The sequence below is a fragment of the Felis catus genome, chromosome A1 (genome assembly GCF_018350175.1).
Source record: "Felis catus isolate Fca126 chromosome A1, F.catus_Fca126_mat1.0, whole genome shotgun sequence".
In the NCBI taxonomy this organism is placed as follows: domain Eukaryota; kingdom Metazoa; phylum Chordata; class Mammalia; order Carnivora; family Felidae; genus Felis; species Felis catus.
Window position 1 is genome coordinate 106,929,441 of NC_058368.1, and position 18,346 is coordinate 106,947,786.

Genomic DNA, 18,346 nt, shown 5'->3' on the forward strand with positions numbered 1-18,346 from the left:
ATGTTTTGTGCAGGAACAAATACTGAGAAAGCCTGGGCCATGATGGGTAATACAATAGTGATTTCTTGTGTGTCAGCAAGATTTTTGTGTGAGTTAGAGGTTAGCACTCTTGCCACATATTGTCTTTAACACTGGTTTCTGGGATACGAAGTGAATCCATCTGATCCCAAATTTATGTCTCAGGTTTCAATTCTACAGCCACCGACTTGAGTGAGGAGAAAAGGAGCTACTGATCTGCCTCCAGAAAATAGTGTCGGGGCAAATTCAATCAGCCATTGATCAGGAGTACTAAGTCAGTCTCATTCAGGTTCGTATTTTAACTCTGAATTTCCTGCACCCTTTTCTGGAGGGGATACAAGTCTGGGAAGGATAAGTCCATCCAGATAATCTTCTGCACACCCATGGCAGGGGGAGTGGCATTCCTTTGTTGGTGGCATCAGTGTTATGTGGTACTGGCTCCTACGGTGACACAATAGTCACCCATACAGTGTTCTGGGATTGCCAAGCTTTGGCTGTCTTCCAAAGGTCCCCATGCCTCGCTGTAATGTGCATCTCCTTCAGTCTGTGACTTTCTTTTGGTCAAGTGGCCTCTCGGGATGGTCATCAGCTCACTCTCCAAATTCATTTTCACAGCTTCCCCTGGAGCCATGGGAACAGTATGTACCCCTTCGATGCTACTCCCATGCCACAGGGAACACCGGATAAAACATGACTCTTCTGTCGTCCACATGTGCCATTTATTTATTTTTACTCTTTCCCCAGAACTCCTTGAAGGGGGTACATCTCTGAGGTTTCTGTTCTTAAGCTACATCCAAGGAATGGCAAATTTGTTTCATCTCTCAGAAGCCCCCTATTTTTCAAGGTACCCACTTAAATTACCTTCCTTTCCCTTCTTCACCCACCCTTGGGCATGAGTGAGAATCTCTATTCCTCTGTCCACCTAAAGCAACATTCCTTAGTCAGCTGTGTCCTCCTAGAGCTTGATTTTTTTTTTTTATCATTTCAAGGCAGGAAGGAAATTGGTGTGATCTGGTATACCCCTTTTGAGTCTGTCCTGTTTTGTGATAAGAGCAGCTTCTTTGAATGATGTGATTAAGATTCTGGTCCTTGCCCTCCGTGGAAGTCTCCTTCACGTTTGTCAGTGCAGTCTGAGGTAGAAATCATTTGGGACGATGGCAGGAGATATGCTAGGGAAAGAAAAAGAGATCAATTATCAGTATTTCATTAGTCCTTCCCATTTTGTCTTGCCACATATATGGGTACCCATGGAGAGTGAATCATGACATCATCTTAACCCCCTTTATCTATTTCATTGCATTTCCTTTGAGAACCTATCCGCAAGGAAATGATCAATGTTACCACTTTCATCTAGACTGTAAGGCATTTCTGGAATCTCCCCAGAGTGTTAGGAACCATTGTGGGAAACGCTGAGTAAAATGTATTTGACAAGAGTCAAAACTATAGCCATAGAGAAAAGATCAACTGTGGCCAAGGTATGGGGAGATTTGAGTGCATGCCTACAAAAGGGCAGCCTGAAGGAGTTTTGGCGGTGATGGAATTGCTCTATATCCTAATTCTGCTGGCAAATACACAGATCTATGCATGTATTAAAACCTTAAAAAACTATGCACCAAAATGTCAGTTTTATTGGACTCTATCATCTATCTATCTATCTATCTATCTATCTATCTATCTATCTATCCATCCTTGAATGGTATATGAAAGCTTATTCTCAGAAAGTTCTACATCAAATGGTTTCTATAAGTAGGTTTAAATGAGCTGCCTTTTAAAATGTAGGTGAAGGAGTACCTGGGTGACTTAGTTAACTGTCTGACTCTTGATTTCAGCTCAGGTCATGATCTCATACTTTGTGAGTTTGAGCCCCATGCCAGGCTCTGCACTGACAGCGTAGAGACTACTTGGGATTCTGTCTCTCCCTCTCTCTGCCCCTTACCCTCGCTCTCTGTCTCTCACAATAAATATAAATGAACTTTAAAAAAAAGAAAGGAAAAAGTAAGTGAAAGTTGGGATTATTTTAGAGTTCTGTGTTGTGTTTATGTCCTGAGATAGGCTGGTTCTACCACCTGCAGATGAATTCCTAAAACAAATATTCCAGAGGATTTCCATAAATTCTTTATCACCAAAAACAATAGTACGATGTCCAGCCTATAGATTCATTAGTCTTTTCACTAGTGTACCCATTTAATATTTGGGGAACTCTTTACATTTCATTCAGTACTTTAAAACAGTTTTGTTGTTCTCACTCTCTTACCCAAAATTATGCTCTAAAATTGCATCCTGTTGAATCTAGTATAGGTGTTTGTTGTGTCAAGAAGATCAAAGAATGGGGGCGCCTGGGTGGCTCAGTCGGTTAAGCGTCCGACTTCAGCTCAGGTCACGGTCTCGCGGTCCGTGAGTTCGAGCCCCGCGTCGGGCTCTGGGCTGATGGCTCGGAGCCTGGAGCCTGCTTCCGATTCTGTGCCTCCCTCTCTTTCTGTCCCTCCCCCGTTCATGCTCTGTCTCTCTCTGTCTCAAAAATAAATAAACGTTAAAAAAATTAAAAAAAAAAAAAAAAGAAGATCAAAGAATGTACCTGAAGGTGCATCAGCCTGTTTTACGCAAGGGGCTTCTTTTGTTAATATCTTGTATTTGCTACAATCCCAGAAGTGTTGATCCAAGTACAGCAGGAGGTATTTGCTATGGCATAGACTCCCCTTGTTCAGCCAATAAGTAATTGAAAGCAATTACCAAGCAGGAATTAGTAATTCGATTACCTAAAAACCACCTTAGCAAGAAAGCCTAGGGACTTTTGTGGCACAGCTGTGGCCTTAGCAGTGGATTCGGCAGTAGTCGCTAGAGTTAAGGGGCACTGTTGTCACATGCCTTAACATGGACAGAAAGCAAATAGCGAAAAGGCAAGAGGAATAAAGGTTTCATACCGGAGATGAAGATCTTGATCTGTGAACTGTCTGCCTCAAGACCGTGTCTGCTTCTGGGGAGGAGCTTACCTAGTCAATTTTTTTCTGCCGGTTGTTTTGAGAAATAACTGATGTGCGCACTACATGGATTTAAGGTATACAGCATGGTGGTTTGATTTCCATATATGGCAAAATGATGACCACAATAAGTTCAGCTGACATCCATTTTCTTGTACAGAAATAATAGAAAAAAAGAAGCAAACATTCTCCTGGTGATAAGAAGTCATAGGGTTTACTTTCTCACCAGGGTTCCTGTGTATCCCGTGGCAGTGCTAGCCACAGTCACCATGGCACCGCACATCACTAGCCCTCATTTACCTTACATAACTGGAAGTTTGTACCTTGTGACCACCTTCCCTTCTCCCAGACCCTCCACCTCTTGTAACTACAGGTCTGAATTTTTTGGGGGGTAAGTTTTTTTTAAGGTTCCACATGGAAACAAGATCAAACCATATTTGTCTTTCACTGTTGGGCTTATTTCACAATCCCACCAATAGTGCGTAAGGGTTCCCTTTTCTCCACATCCACGCCAGCATTCATTTTCTCTTAGTTTTTGTATGATGATATGTAGCAGAGAGACAAAGCAAGTAGCGAAGAAGAAAAGGGAATAAAAGTTTTCATACTGGAAATGAAGATGGCATGACATCTCATTCTGGTTTTAATTTGCATTGCCCTAATGACTAGTGATCTGGAGCATCTTCTCATGAACCTGTTGGCCTTTCGTATATCTCCTGTGGAGATATAGCTATTCAGGTCTTTTATGCATTTTAATTAATTAATTTTAATTTTTAGAGAGAGAGATCACGCTAGTAGGGGAGAGAGGCAGGGGGACAGAGGGAGAATCTCAAGCAAGCTCCACATTCAGCGCAGAGCCCAATGGGTAGCAGCTCAACCCCACAACCTTGGGATCATGACCTGAACCAAAATCAAGAGTCAGATGCTCAACCAAAGGAGCCACCCAGTTGCCCCTATCCGTTTTTAATTGGGTTATTGGTTTTTTTTTTTTTTTGCTGTTGAGTTGAATGAGCTCTTTATATATGTCTGACATTAATCTTTTATCAGATACATGCTTTGCATATATTTTTACCCATTCTGCAGGTGGTCTTTTCACTTTGTTGATGGTTTCTTTTGTCCTGCAGAAGCTTTTTAGTTTGATGTACTTCCATGTATTTATTTTTTATTGTAATTCTGTATTTTTTTAAGTGTCACAGCCAAAAAAATCATTACCAAGACCCATGTCGATGAGCTTTATTCCTGTTTTCTTTCAGGAGTTCTATGGTTTTGTCTTGCATTTAAGTCTTTAATCCATTTTGAGTTAATTCTGTGAGTGTAAGATATCAGTTCAGTATGTTAATATCTAATTGCTTTAGCATCATTTATTGAAAAGGCTCTCTTTTCTTCATTGAGTATTCTTGGCTCCCCATCAGATATTAGTTGACCATATAGTCATGGGTTTATTTCTGGGCTCTCAATTCCATTTGCCTGTTTTTGTGCCGGTACCATACTGTTCTGATAGCTATAACTATATAGGATAGCTTGAAATCAAGAAGTGGGATGCTTTGTTCTCCTTTCTCAGGATTTATTTGCCTATTTGAGGTCTTTCGTGGTTCCACGATTGTGTTTTCTATTTCCGTTAAAATATCATTGGAATTTTGATAGGGATTGCAATGAATCTATAGATGGCTTTATCTTAACAATACTCATTCTTCCAGTCTGTGTATCGCGAGATACCTTTCCTGCAGCTTTACTGAATCCATTGATTAGATCTAACAGTTTTTTCGTTAAATCTTTAGGACTATTCCATCTATGAAATCATGTCATCTGCACATATCAACAATTTTACTTCTGCCTTTCCATTCTGTTGAATGGAAGTGGTCAGAGTGGGTGCCCTTGTCTTGTTCCTGATCTTAGAGGAAAATATTTCAACCCTTCATCGTTGAGTACAATTTTAGCTATGGGCTTGTCATATATGGCCTTTATTATGTTGAGATGTGTTTCTTTTCTGCCTAATTTGTTGAGTTTTTATCATGAATGGATGTTGAAATCTGTCGAATGCTTTTTCCGTGTCTATTGAGATGATTGTATGATTTCTTTCTTTCTTTCGATGAATGTGATGTATCACATTAATTTGCATATGTTGATGAGTGAGGCCATGGGCTATGCTCTCTGTTCAGGTGCCACTGTACATAGGACTGTTGAATGGGCTACGTAGCTCCAGTGTGCTTTGGTCAGGTTCTCTGTCAGACAGGCTGAAGGCTGTATTTAGCAATGAGGGAGCAGGGCTACACATTTGATCCCCTGCGCAGGTGCAGCACGAGAAGCAGCTTTAAAGCTCTTAAAGCTCTTTGCTCCCTTAACTTGTGCTGACCCACCAACCCACATCCCAAATTCTCTGACCAAACAGGACCAGTGGCTTTGTTTTGCCAACTGTCAGCTCTGCACACCTGCCTCATAGCCTGAGTGCCACTGGAGTTGTTTTTCCAATACAAGTTGTGTCCCCAGGCTTTGTGGTCACATGGAGCCCAAAGACTCTGCACAGCAGTTGGGGCTATGTCTCAGCTCTTTTGCCTGGGAGGGAGTGGGGGGGGGGGTGCGGAGGAGCTACTCCAAGCTACCCTCCATTTCCCCAATAGGCTCTGCAGCTGTGACAGGCTGAGAGCTACCCTCAGTCTTGGCTACCATTGAACCGCCCTGCCTGTGTGTAGCCCATGAATGCTCTGTGCTCGTAGTTGTGCTCTCGGCACATCAGTTCTGCCCCCTTGCCTCTCTGCTCCACTGCCGGTAAGTCACACTGCTTCCAGGAGTCATTGCCAGCCCTTCTGGTCAGATAGGCCTGGAAGATATTCTCCAAGTGGCTGGATCTTTGATTTAGCTCTTTGCCTGGGCATAGGCAAACCAGGCTGTAGAGCTGACAAAATTCATTTGAGAAACTAAATCAGATATGTGCCCCCGCTGAGTTCCCCCATCAGAACGCACCCCTGCCTTGGTTCTACAGATGAGCAAAAACCACTAGTTAAGATTTCTATTCAACCACTGCAGACATGAACTCAGTTTGCCAAGGTCCTTGTGCCGGTTGTTGCAAGCCCCTCTCACCTTCTTCTTCACAGTCACATTCCTAGTGGCTGGGCCCCACAGACCTCCCTGAGTCCATAATGGTATGAGATCAGAGTAAGGGCTCCTGCCAAGTGATCCACAATGCTGGGGGTGGGGCAACTTGACGTCCCCCCAGGTTCTCTTTTTCCGCTGGAGGAAGTGGAGGCTAAGGAGACCTCTCCAAGTGGTGCTGTCCTGGTGCAGTGGAGGGGCAATGCAGTCAGCCTGTAGCTGCCTCTCTTACACTTCTAATGCAGACTTGCCTCGGTCTCTGTGGTGCGGGGTAGGGGCTTCAGCCTTACCTCCGTGTTCTAGGATTCTCTCAGTGGTGTCTTGTTCTTGCACAGTTGTTAGTTGTTCTTCTTGGGAGGGGGAGTCATGTCAGGAAGAATCTATGTTGCCATCTTGCTGACATCACTCCCTCTCTGGTCAATTTTACTTTTAGATCTCTAGGTGGCATATAGTTCCAAGAGGCTGGTGGAGTCCTTTTTCACTGAGAGATGTGGACTGAAAGTTCAGGCCCCTTGAATTTGGCTGCTGTCTGGGTACCGTGGAGAACCTGGCATGATCCCTTCCACGTAGGTTCAAGACTGGACTTTAGGGGCACCTGGGTGGCTCAGTCGGTTGAGCATCTGACTTCGGCTCAGGTCATGATCTCACAGTTTGTGAGTTCGAGCCCCGCGTCGGGCTCCGTGCTGACAGCTCGGAGCCTGGAGCCCACTTCGGATTCTGTGTCTCCCTCTCTCTCTGCCCCTCCCCAGCTTGTGCTCTGTCTCTCTGTCTCTCAAAAATGAATAAATGTTAAAAAAAAATTTTTTAAGACTGGGCTTTATTCTTAGTGATTCCAAATCAGAAGTGTGGGAGAAAATTGAAAACATTTAGAAAGTTGTAGCCTGATATTTGAGGAAATTAGAAGAGTTCAGGATCCAGTTTGGTTTAGGGGTGTATAACAAAACTTCAAAGACAATGAAGAAGACTAAAATCTAATATTCACAAAGTTATGTTATCGTTTTCTCCTCAAACATAGCTTTTTACTATAATAGCCCTCATTTCTATCAAAGATATTGAGAGCAGGACTAATTTTGTTTGCAAAATAAGTCTAATCTCATTAACTTGGCCTGGTTATTTACATAAGTACAGAAAGAGTAGTGATTGACCATAGAGGGTCTTATAAAATTTGCTTTGCAAAATCTATTAATAGAGAATCTTAGTTCAGTCTTATAAATCCTCTCTAGGTTAAAAGGCCCACTCAAGGGCCACCATCTGACTTCACCTGGAATACTTGTATACATTTGGGGTTAAATCTTCTTTTGTTGTTGTTGTTGTTGTTTTGTTTTTCAGTTTTATTTTTTATTTTTTATATTAAATATAATTTATTGTCAAATTGGTTTCCACACAACACCCACTGTTCATCCCAACAGGTTCCCTCCTCAATGCCCATCACCCATTTTCCCCTCCCTCCCATCCCCCATCAACCCTCAGTTCATTCTCAGTTTTAAGAGTCTCTTATGGTTTGCCTCCTTCCCTCTCTGTAACTTTTTTTCCCCTTCCCACCCCCCATGGTCTTCTGTTAAGTTTCTCAGGATCCACATAAGAGTGAAAACATATGGTATCCGTCTTTCTCTGTATGACTTATTTCACTTAGCATCACACTCTCCAGTTCCATCCACATTGCTACAAAAGGTCATATTTTATTCTTTCTCATTGCCACATAGTATTCCATTGTGTATATAAACCACAATTTCTTTATCCATTCATCAGTTGATGGACATTTAGGCTCTTTCCATAATTTGGCTATTGTTGAGAGTGCTGCTATCAACATTGGGGTACAAGTGCCCCTATGCATCAGTACTCGTGTATCTCTTGGGCAAATTCTTAGCAGTGCTATTGCTGGGTCATAGAGTAGGTCTATTTATAATGTTTTGAGGAACCTCCACACTGTTTTCCAGAGTGGCTGTACCAGTTTGCATTCCCACCAACAGTGCAAGAGGGTTCCCGTTTCTCCACATCCTCTCCAGCATCTATAGTCTCCTGATTTGTTCATTTTGGCCACTCTGACAGGCGTGAGGTGATATCTGAGTGTGGTTTTGATTTGTATTTCCCTGATGAGTGACGTTGAGCATCTTTCCATGTGTCTGTTGGCCATGTTAAATCCTCTTTTTTTGAGGTCTCCACAATATCCTGAGGTTCCCAGGACTGCCAGGAAGTAACCTTCCTTACTCACCTGGTAAAGCTTCAAGGTATCCTGTCAGCAGGATATCAGGCCAGTTTTTCCAAGGGCATTTTATTGTCTCCATAAAGTCAACATTAGTTCCTTCAGTCTATCTGGTTATATCTGATTTTATGCTTATTCTCAAAAATGATAGTCTAGTCAAAGCCATGTTTCTAGTTGTGTCCTATTATAAGGAGATCTGATTCCTATTGAACTTGTGCAAATAATTATATTGCTATGAAATTAAGAATGCTCAATAAGTTTCTGAATTATGGGGGGATTATATAGGGAGAAAAAGTAAATGTTTCCATTCTTTTGACAAAGGTATATTTACAACATTAAGTCATAGGTAAGTAAGAAAAAAGAGAAGAAACTTCCCTTAAATCTAGAAAATCAAAACAGTAAGGAATGCTTCACAGAAAAAGTTGTAAAAGTAATCATAATTATCCTCATCATTTCATTCAATACCTTTTTATTCTCATTTTCTTGAATCCAGTTTTTCCATTAGTTCTGGAAATTCTTCTCCCATTCAGTTCCATGATCTTCAAGTTATCAGAAATCTGTATTCCAGAGTTGTTCTCAGAGTCTTTTCCATGAATCTCCTGAAGATGAAGGATTTTTGCAAAAGTTTCAGAGTAAATAGCTACAAATGACAAAAGGACTTTTTAAAAAATGGCCATGGTTAGGGGCATCTGAGTGACTTAGTCGGTTAAGTGTCTGATTCTTGGTTTCAGCTCAGGTCATGATCTCGCGGTTCGTGAGAGGCGCTTGAGATTCTCTCTGTCCCTTTCTCTCTGCCCCTCCCTGGTTCTCTCTCTCTCTCTCTCCATGCATGCCACGTTTAAAGCTGAGAGTTCATTTGATAAGGAAATGCAGTTATTTCCATGGCATACAATAATTTAGAATAATAATTGGACAGTGAGAGTACTAACAAATTTTTAGAAACTTCACACAATTTCTGGAATACCTATATCAGTAACATATAACCATACACATGTGCCCTAATAAGGTTTATTATCACTTCTTGCTTGGTAATGCTTCCCATGGCATTTAACATACCAAGTAAACCAGAATAGTTTAATATTTCTCCTTTACAAGATGGAGACAAATTCTTTGAGATTTTTTTTTTTCAGGGACCTTCTGGGAAATCTCCAAGTTACTTTGAAGTCAAATAGACTCCATTTAGAATTTGATTTTGGGAAGTTGTTAAAACATCAAAAGTTTTAAATATCTGACTAAATAGGATCACACAAAGTTATGTAATAAGAACTATTTAACCAAAGTGACAATAGAAGATTTTAAAGGCAAATACAAAAGTTTACATAGTTTTGGGCAAAACTTAGCTCTTAATCTTGAGAAGAGTAGATTTTCTTAAGTAATGAGAAACCTGATAAAGATAACGTGAGGCACAAGAAATAATTTTAAGACACAAGATCTTGGTTTTCTAGGGAGGTTAAATGGTTAAAACACACGCACAAACACACGCACACACACACACACACACACACACACACACACACCTTCCACAATCTCTTATCAAGAGCAGATCAATAGTCCAAGAGCATTTTGTTCTTTTAAAAAATTATTTATTTATTAGAGAGAGAGAGAGGGAGAGAGATAGAGGAGGATGAGAGGCAGAGGGAGAGAGGAGATAGAAACCCAAGCAGGCTTTGTACTGTCAGCACAGAGCCCAATGTGGGGCTGTATCCTATGAACCATGAAATCATGACCTGAGCTGAAATCAGGAGTCAGACACTTAACCAACTGGGCCACCCAGGTGCATTTTGTCCTTCTAACACAGAAAAAAAAAAAGACAACAGATTCTAATTTTGCACCAGTGTAGTTTTGATATTAAGACACGTTCTTTTAAAATTTAAATATCTTAACCAGCTTGACCACACATAACATTCCTTACCCAAGATTCTTTTTCTGCAACACTCTTATCCATTCTTGCTTTTCTTCCTTCTCACTCTGGAACGACCATTTTACTTTAAGTCACAGTTACTCTCTTTTTTACACCTTAACAACAACAAAAATAAAACATTTCCTTCATAGTTTTCCTTTTCTGAATACACATTCAACTTTTTTCGAACATATTTTTCATGTACAGGTGTTTTATTTTGGCCTTAGCTCTCCTAGTAGTTCGAATTGCATATATTGATTAGAATTCTTAGAAACATTCATTCCTAGTGAAATTATTTAGCAGTAAGCAGCTTTTGAGCCTGTTGCAATAGTATTCTATAGTGTGGTAAGTTTATGAACACATCCAACCATATCATCAATTTTCTTCTTTATATTAGGTAGAAGATCTTCAACTAAGATAGAAATCAAAGATTCTTATGTCTTAGATTTTGAGCTGTGTGTCTTGAGAATGTTTTAGTAAATCCTTCCATAAACAGCTTCAGAGAATTTTTCTTTCCCTCTGGGTATATAGTTTCATTTTCACTTAGGGGAGAAGGCCTGAAAAAAAGTTCCTATCAGGCTCTAAATAGCAGCCTCCAATGTGGCCAACTTCTGACCACAGAGCGACTTAAAAAAAAATTCTTTTGAATATGTTGTCCATTTTCAGCCTGGACAAACAATAATTATTCCTGGAGGCAATGGAAAATCCCGTGGTGTCCCCACAGAGGGTGCAGAAGATACTGCCTTCTCAAGATCAAGAGCCATTCCAAAAAATAGCCAGAAGAAACAGAGACTTAGACAATTCCCCTGAGGTCTAACAACAGTCAGTAGGGCCCTAGCAGCAAATGGCGGGCAACTCACAGTTCTGTTCAGCCATATTTTAGAGCCCCCAACCTGAAGATTCACCTGCCTGTGCATATAAGAACCTACACGTCCCAGGCAGGCAGAAAGGCAAGCTAGGCTCTCAGCACACACCACTAGACAAATAAAAAGGCACTAACTGTTTCTGGGAAAGGATCAATAACCAATTGGTACCCATAAGCAAATCCATGAGTCACAGTTCAAAGGTCTAATTCTTACAAATGTTTTTCCTGACAATTTGAATTTGGAAAGGAACGATTTTATCTTCCTTTCTCCACTGTGTACCATAGAGGGAAATCTGGGAGAGCTGACTTCAGTAAGGATTCTTACTTTTTGCTGATTTCTGTCAGTTTTCACCAGATCCTATCTGCAGGCTCTGGAATGAGTGGGGTGTCCCAGTGGATCTCATCTTGGTCACCAGAAACTGTAGAGGAAGAAAGATTATTTCTCCTCCACCCTTTATGGTGAGTACTTGGGCAAGACTCCTTTTTCTCAAGAGTATCTCAAAAATGGATACATTTATCAGGTTAAAATTTCTCCACTGGGGCCACTGTAATTCCACTTTAGCGTTGGTAAGATTAACCTAGCTGTTCAGCATTAAAACAAAAGTTTATTTACCCAAGGCTTTATACTGGACCCAGTCCAACTCAGAACCCAGTCCAAATATGGCGGGTTTCAGACTTAGTTCAGAAAAGGAAATGCTCAAATGAAGGCTGAAAGCTCTTAACACAAATGCCACGGAACTAGGATCTAAGAGGGACATACCCAGGACCTTCCAAGGCAAGGAGAAAGCAGCAAGCTTAAGGGGCTCAACAGGTACCTGTGTCTGCTTGCTCTTTACTCCTGGGGGTGTCTGTGATCTCTTTTGGTTTCCTCTTCTGGTGCTAGACCTCTTCAAGATAAAGTGGGGCATATTAAAATTTTTAAGAGTGTTTTTGGGAAAATATCAATTTGAACCTTACACTGCCAAACCAGAAGTGCTTAGGGGCACTCTGTGAACAGGCACCAGGGGAAATATTCCTGCAGAGAAAGCACAGAAACAAAGAAAGGAAATAATCGATTGCCTGTAGCTTAAAGTCTAGTTGGCTTTTTGGTTTGGTTGTCATTAACGTTTTGATTTTGCAGCCTTAAAGCATTTTCAGACTTAGATTTTGGTTTGCTTACGTAGGCCACCATGGCATGAGAACCCCTTCTTTCTAATGGCCTCCTTGTTTAATTGAACAGCTCAAAGAAAGTATTACAAAAGAACAAATAAATACAAGTAAACTAAAATAACAGTTCAAAAGAAAAAAGGTCATACCTGGTTGAGGATGATCAGAGGTTTCATGGAAGAAGTGATCTCTGAAATATGTCTGAAAGAACCGGTAAAATTTTAGCAGGCAGGGGATGCTTGGGTGGCTCAGCGGGTTAAGCGTCCAACTCTTGAATTTGGCTCAGGTCATGAGCTCTTGGTTTGTGGGACGGAGCCCCACATTGGGCTCTGTGCTGACAGCAAGCAGTCTGCTTGGGATTCTCCCTCTCCCTCTCTGCCCCTGCCCTGCTCACTTGCACATGCATGCATGCACACACACACACACACACACACACACACACACACACACACTCTCTCTCTCTCTCTCTCTCTCTCTCTCTGTCTCAAAATAAATAAATATTTTTTAAAAAAATTTAGCAGGCAGAGGTAAATGGAAGGAGGCAATCGGTCCATAAAAGCAAGTCAGACCAAACTATTTGTACTATATGCCATGGAGGTTGGCAGCTGCCGTAGGTGTTGAACAGGTGAATGTTGATTTTCTTTTGACATTTACTTGGCTTAAGAAACTAACTGAAAATGGATCTATGCTATAAAAAATTAATAACTCAAGCAAAAGTGAAATTCTGGCTTTGCTTTACTTACAGAGTGATCTCTGTCGGTTTCTTGAGTTCTCAGCCTCACAGAACCAGCCAGTTCTGTCCATTTTATCTTTCCCTGCCAAAAATCAACCAGCAGAGACAATAGGTCAGAAGTCGGGAGGCTAGAATTCAGCCTCAATTAGTTACTACCGGTGTGACCTTGGGAAAGTCTCCCACTCAGCTGGAACTTCTTCATCCATTAAAAAATAATGAATCATTTCAGGCCTTCTACACAACACTGGAATGATCACATGAGTGAACATTCTGCAGGAATTCTTTGTAAGCAGTGAAGTGTTCTGCCAAAGAAAGACAGCTTTATTCTACCATTTTCCATTGCCCCCCACCCCCTCTGCAGCATAATTATGGCAAATGTGAAAGTGTATAAGGATGTGGTGGCATACCATTGTATTTTATGACTCAGCATTTTCACGTGTTACCATGTGCAATGACTGTTGGTAAGGATATATGTCCCTAGACTATCTGGAATCCAAAGTGACACTATGCTTTTGTGCTATTGCAGGTGGGGATCATTTTCTATTTGCTGGGAGAGCTTTTAACTAGGTTAAACAATTTGAAGCCAGATAGGATATTGAGAATTATGCAGCCACTCTAAGCCCGAAAAGAAATGTAGCGTAAGTACTGTGATATAAGCAAGACTTTGGGTGTGCAGCTAACTATGATGGAAAAAGTCATTTTGTGCCCCAAGCAAAAAGAGAATTATGAAAGTAATGTGCCATCAGAAAAAATGGGATGGTTTCCACAGAAGAAAAAACTGAACCACAAATATAGTGTAAGTCCATAGTTGGTCTAAGCAGTGAGACATCTCTCTTGATAGTGAGAATTTGGAGATGATACAGAATTTAACAGGTTAAAATGTTAAGTTACAAAAGAACTGTTTGGGAGAACTGAGTTAACTCAGGACATATTAAACCTCTGTCCTCCTATTTCTGATGGCCTTTCTGAGGGTTTCCACATCCTAAATAGACCAGCTGAAATGAGATTAACTGAGGATAGTATATAGTTCTGGCCCTAAGAAAAACTGAGAAATTTACTAAGCCTTTTTTTTCAATAGTTACTTCTCTCCTTCTAAAACCTACCATGAAATTCTTTTCATTGCCCTTGATGCTTTTTAGACATCTACTTCCTTTCTTTTCTCTTGTCTACCACCCCCCCACCGACTTGTATATCTATTTTATATTATGTATGGTCACTTACGCCATCCTACATATTCCATTTCCATTTTTTTAATGTTTGTTTATTTTTGAGAGAGAGAGATAGGGGGGGGGGGAGGGACAGAGAGAGAAGGAGACACAGAATCCAAAGCAGGCTCCAGGTTCTGAGCTGTCAGCACAGAACCCGACGCAGGGCTCGAACTCACGAACCATGAGATCATGACCTGAGTTGAAGTCGGACGCTTAACTGACTGAGCCAGCCAGGTGCGCCTCCATTTCCATTTTAAATCCTGTCTAGGCTTCAGAGTTTACCTACACTGGGTTGCAATCCCTCTGGAATATTCCTTCTACTCATATGGTGATGATTGATAACAAATTTGTTGACGTGCCCTTCAGCTCAAGAAATATATTTCTATTTTAAGCTGGACTTCTGAAAACATATATTAATACAGTGGCACTTCAAGAGTAAGAATTTGACTGTAGAAAACCAACAAAAGGGGATTTTGCAGTAAGCCTTACAGAGGGTGTTTAGTTTTTAGTTTAGCGATTTAAAGCTAAACTGGATGATATCTGATAAAACACACTTTAAATAAAAAACAACATACATATAGGTTAAAAGTAAAAGAATTGACAAAGCTGTGCCATGTGAACAGTAACCACACAGATAGCTAGAATAGGCATATAATATCAGACAAAATAGAGGTCAGAGAAAGGAATATCACTGAGGACAAAGAGGGACATTTTGTAATGACAGAGTAGTCAATTTCAAAAAAAAAATATCACAATCAAATAAGTATGCACCTCATAATAAATCTTCAAAGTACACGGAGCAAAAATGATCGAATTTAAAGGAGAAATAGACATCTCCACATTTGTAGCTGAGTTCAGTACTCCTCCCTCAGAAACTGACAGAACAATGAGATAGTAAAAGGGCTGCCCTGAGCCCCTCCTTCCCCTGATCCTCCTTTAGTCACCCTGATTCTTGAGCCAGGTGTGTGTCAGATTCTGTGATGATGGACAGTGGCAATAGCCTCTCTTGTTCTACATCCATACCATCCAGTTCACAGGTGTGTTTCAGTCTATCCTTTTAGGTTCCAGCTCTTATTTGGGGTCACAGCTTGTCTTTGCTCTCTTCCCTACATTACATCATCTTTCCTTCCTGACTGCCTGTCCTGCAGACTGGCTCCAGCATTAAATGCAAAGACAGTAGCCTTACAGACACTGACTCACAAACTCCCATGGTTGTCTAAAGGTCACATCTGTATAGCAAATCTTGTACCCAATCTAGATCTGTATTTATGTACCTCTATCTCTATATAGCTGCATCTGTATCTATGGCCATAGTTACATCTACTTCATACATATAAGCTGCAAATCCTAATTGATTATGGTATAGAAGGCTGATTGGTATGAAATTTGGTACCGAGAGTGATTCCAGAGGAATAGAATCTTTAGGATTAGTTCTCTGAAATGGTTTTGAGTTTTCTGGACTGGATCCTCTGGTCAGATTAGACTTATAGGCCTTAATGACCTCATTTCCAAGGGAAAAAGTATCTTGGCCATGCATGGCACACAATTTCACAATGATTACTTAAATTATCACCTACAGATAACTGTAAACATGTGCCTATAGAAGCCAATTGCTCTGGGAGGCCTAGTAATTGCTGCCATAGAACATTCTAGTGAAAAATAAGGAGTATAATGGGGTTGGTTGGCTGTTAGGCTGCAGAAATAAGGGAAGGGAAAATAATGAGCTCAGGGCTTTAAATTCCAAGTTTAAGATCTGCCTAAGGGACTGAAAGCTTCAATAATTGTCCTAAAGGAAACTCTTAACTGTTATAGCCATAAGGAAGATATTTCTCAAAATCAAACCCAGTGCCTTATCCTGGGGATGCCTGAATTACAAATGCAGATTGAGTTCTGAATTCTAGAGGATCTCTGTTGTTAAAGTTAGATCATTGCTATAGTTGGAGTAGCACCTGAATAGTTGAAAAGGGATCATATAGGCATATTCCAGTGAAGCTTGGTACTTGGAACCTCAAAATTCTGCCAAGCCTTCTTTGTCTATAGAAGAAGACTTTGAACCTCTGCCTAATGAGGTTAGTCTTCTCTTGGCTGAAGAACCTGTACCTGCTTCTCTGGAGGTAGTTATCTGGCAAGGTACAACTGATATTCCTCAGGAACTACTCTCACTATCTCTATTTGCTTACAGACCTATAACTAAACTCAGGACTCAGTAAGCCTCAAAGGATGAAACACAAAGTATGATCCATGAGGAGATCTGATATACACAGTATAACGACTTTTCCAGAACGCTGGGAAATATATGTAGGAATAGATTTTTAAAGTATAGGATCAAGACAGAAGCAATATAAATTTACATCAGCATAGGGATGCCAGGGTGGCTCAGTCATTTAAGTGTCTGACTTCAGCTCAGGTCATGATCTCGTGGTTTGTGGGTTCAAGACCCATGTCAGACTCTGTGCTGACAGCTCAGAGCCTGGAGCATGCTTTGGAGTCTGTGTCTCCCCTTCTCTCTGCCCCTCCCTTGCTCGCTCTCTCTCTCTCTCTCTCTCTCTCTCAAAAATAAAATGAACATTATATTTTTAAAATTATATCAGGATAAATATAATGATAGGGCTCACTCATCAGAGATTCTGTATTCAAAGCTAAAGGGCTAGAAATGACTTTAACAGTTTTCTTGGTTAGCTATCCAAAATGTGGACTCAAAGGTGGCGTATGCTAAATTAAGTTGAAGTGCCAGGTTTTGGGTATACTACAGAGTCAGTTATCCAAACATTAGGGTAATTGAACTATTTCACATATATTTAGTGATTGCTTAACGTATGTATTCTCTGCACAGTATCTAACGTTTATAGCTATTAGTTTGAGCTTATTTTTTAATGTTTACTTATTTTGAGAGAGAGAGAGAGAGAGAGAGAGAGAGAGAGAGAGAGTGGGGGAGGGACAGAGAGAGAAGAGAAAGAGAATCCCAAGGAGGCTCTGCACATCAGTGCAGAGCTCAATGCGAGGCTCAAACCCGTGAAAAGTGAGATCATGACCTGAGCTAAAACCAAGAGTTGGATGTTTTAACCTGGATTGAGTCACCCAGGCACCCTTAGTTTGAGCTTATTAATTACATTATTTAACTTTGATATTTGTGATGGTTTGTTTCCTGTACCTATCTGCTTGCGAGAAGCATGTACTAGAACTCTCTAACCACAATGGCTTGTCTCTTTCTCCTGATTCTATCAGCTTACTTTTTTTATGAAAATAATTCTCTAATGATAAAAAAAGTTATATACTTCTTTCTTTAAGTTTGTAACTTGGCCCTTTCCTTTGGGCTCTCCCCAAATAAAACTCTCTTTGCAAAGGAACATTAATAAATAATGGTGATTTTATTAAACCAAACACAGGTCACATGGAAAGGGATTGTATTTCTCAGTGTATAATATTCATTTCCAAATTTTTCATTATATATTCCTCTCCCAAGTTTCCCTTCTTGACCTCCCATACATCAGGCGTCCCCTTTCCCTTCTCTCTGCTCTGCCTCCATCCTTTGTTACCACAGCCCTCTCCACTCAATACCACTAAAACCACCACTATTCTCTCTTGATTTATTATATATAGTAATTTAGCTCTATCCCAGATTCTTACTGCAAACCATATGACTTAACCCACTACTTCATATAAATTCTGTCTATCTAAAGCCATTTTGATGAGGGGACACATATTGATTATGCTCAGAAAGTGAAAGATTCCCCAGCACCTCCCTTAGGAGGCATTTTGGCTTACACATTTAAAAAAAATTTAACATTTTTATTTATTTTTGAGAGACAGAAAGAAACAGAGCACAAGCAGAGGAGGCGCAGAGAGAGAGGGAGACACAGAAACCGAAGCAGGCTCCAGGGTCAGAACAGAGCCCAACGTGGGGCTCAAACCCACAAACCGTGAGATCATGACCTGAGCCAAAGTCAGACTCTTAACCAACTGAACCACCCAGGCCTGGGCTTACATATTTAATACTGTAATGCTTTTCAGTTCAAAATAAGACATTTTTTTATATGCAGAGAAGAGAGAGACAAAATTGTATTTTTTTTTTCTGGTTATCTAAAGAGTAACAACCTGAATGAGTGGACTGGATCTGTGTTTTTATTTTAGGTTTTCATCAATTTCCATGATGTTTAAGCATCCCTTGTAGGCAGCCACTGTGACAACTACTGGGTTGACCCATCATT

The 18,346-nt window shown here is 40.6% G+C and overlaps 2 long non-coding RNA genes across 4 annotated transcripts in view; one reads left to right on the forward strand and one right to left on the reverse strand.

Annotated features, from left to right (window-relative positions):
* Positions 1-718: 718 nt before the first annotated feature.
* Positions 719-13,047, reverse strand: LOC109500247. 3 transcript variants are annotated; one of them, XR_002157900.2, is made up of 5 exons: positions 12,941-13,047; positions 12,347-12,398; positions 10,199-10,302; positions 8,752-8,885; positions 719-1,187 (listed from the first exon to the last, which is right to left on the reverse strand). It is a non-coding gene; the product is annotated as an uncharacterized LOC109500247 (long non-coding RNA). The 3 variants fall into 3 exon arrangements; XR_002157899.2 differs by lacking the exon at positions 12,941-13,047 and having other exon boundaries at positions 12,347-12,553; XR_002157907.2 differs by lacking the exons at positions 12,347-12,398; positions 12,941-13,047 and adding an exon at positions 11,047-11,384.
* Positions 11,267-18,346, forward strand: part of LOC109500249 — a 72,499-nt gene continuing 65,419 nt past the window's right edge. Inside the window, exon 1 of the long non-coding RNA XR_006598690.1 lies at positions 11,267-11,510. This is a non-coding gene — a long non-coding RNA (uncharacterized LOC109500249). The remainder of the gene's footprint in view (positions 11,511-18,346) is intronic.